Raw genomic sequence first — 1448 nt, forward strand, 5'->3', positions numbered from 1 at the left:
AACGTGTTGCAAACTCGCTCAATCTAAACATGGATGCAACTTCCTACGGTGAACGAACAAACAGCAGAGCAGTTTGAAATCGACGTTTCTCCTGTAGTTTCGAGGTGATCTTACCGCTACTTCTTACGTGCCTGCATGTGACCGGAAATATCTCTTCCTAGATTCTCCAGCGAAAGGGGTCCTGAACGGCTAAATTCACATATCTCTTTAACACTATAAGTTGAGTACATATCTTGACAATTATTCTGCCAGAGAGCTCCGTTTTTGTTTTAGAGCCAGATATTTCTCATTACACCCTATACTCCCATTCTCTCTGGAATATCCAAATGCACCTTTTAGAAGAAATTTGTTTCTAACACGCTGAATCTAAGCATAGATGCAACTTCCTTAGGTGAACGAAAACACAGCAGAGCAGTTTGTAATAGACTTTACTCCTGTGTTTTAGACGCGATCTTATCGCTAATTCTTATGTGCCTGTATATGGCTGGAAGCATCCCTCTCTAGATTCCATAAAGAAATCGTGTTTCTAACTCGCTGAATCTAAGCATAGATTCAACTTCCTAAGGTGAACAAAAACACAGCAGAGCAGTTTGAAAGAGACGTTTCTCCTGTGGGTTAAACCCGATCTTACTGCTAATTCTTGTGTGCCTGTATATGGCTGGAAATACCTCTGTCTATATTCTCCAAAAAAGTGTTTATGAACTGCTACATTCACAGATGTGTTTAATTCTGTAAGCTGAATACACACCTTGACAATCATTATGATAGATAGCTCTGTTTTTGTTTTACAGCCAGATATGTTTCATTACTCCCTGTACTCACATTCAGTCAGAATATCCAAACGCAGCTTTTAGAAGAAACGTGTTTCTACCTAGTTGAATCTAAACGTAGATGCAACTTCCTAAGGTGAACTAGCACACAGCAGAGCAGTTTGAAAGAGGTGTTTCTTCTGTGGTTTAGACGCGATCTTACCGCCAGTTCTTATGTGCCTGTATATGGTGAGAAATATCTGTTTCCAGATTCTCCAAAGATAGGGTTTCTGAACTGCTACATTCACACATCTCTTTAACTCTGTAAGTTGAATATACACCTTGACAATCATTCTGCTTGATAGCTCCGTTTTTGTTTAGAGCCAGATATTTCTCATTACACCCTTTACTCCCATTCACTCAGGAATATCCAAACGCCTCTTTTAGAAGAAACGTGTTTCTATCTCGCTGAATCTAAACGTAGATGCAACTTCCTAAGGTGAACTAGCACACAGCAGAGCAGTTTTAAAGAGACGTTTCTCCTGTGGTTTAGACACAATCTTACCGCTAATTCTATTGTGCCTGCATGTAGCTGGAAGCACCTCTTTCTAGATTCTCCAAAGGACTGGTTTGTGAACTGCTACATTCACACATCTGTTTAACTCTATAATTTGAATAAACACCTTGATAATCATTCTG

The sequence above is a fragment of the Cebus imitator genome, unplaced genomic scaffold (assembly GCF_001604975.1).
Source record: "Cebus imitator isolate Cc_AM_T3 unplaced genomic scaffold, Cebus_imitator-1.0 Scaffold1927, whole genome shotgun sequence".
Taxonomy (NCBI): Eukaryota; Metazoa; Chordata; class Mammalia; order Primates; family Cebidae; genus Cebus; species Cebus imitator.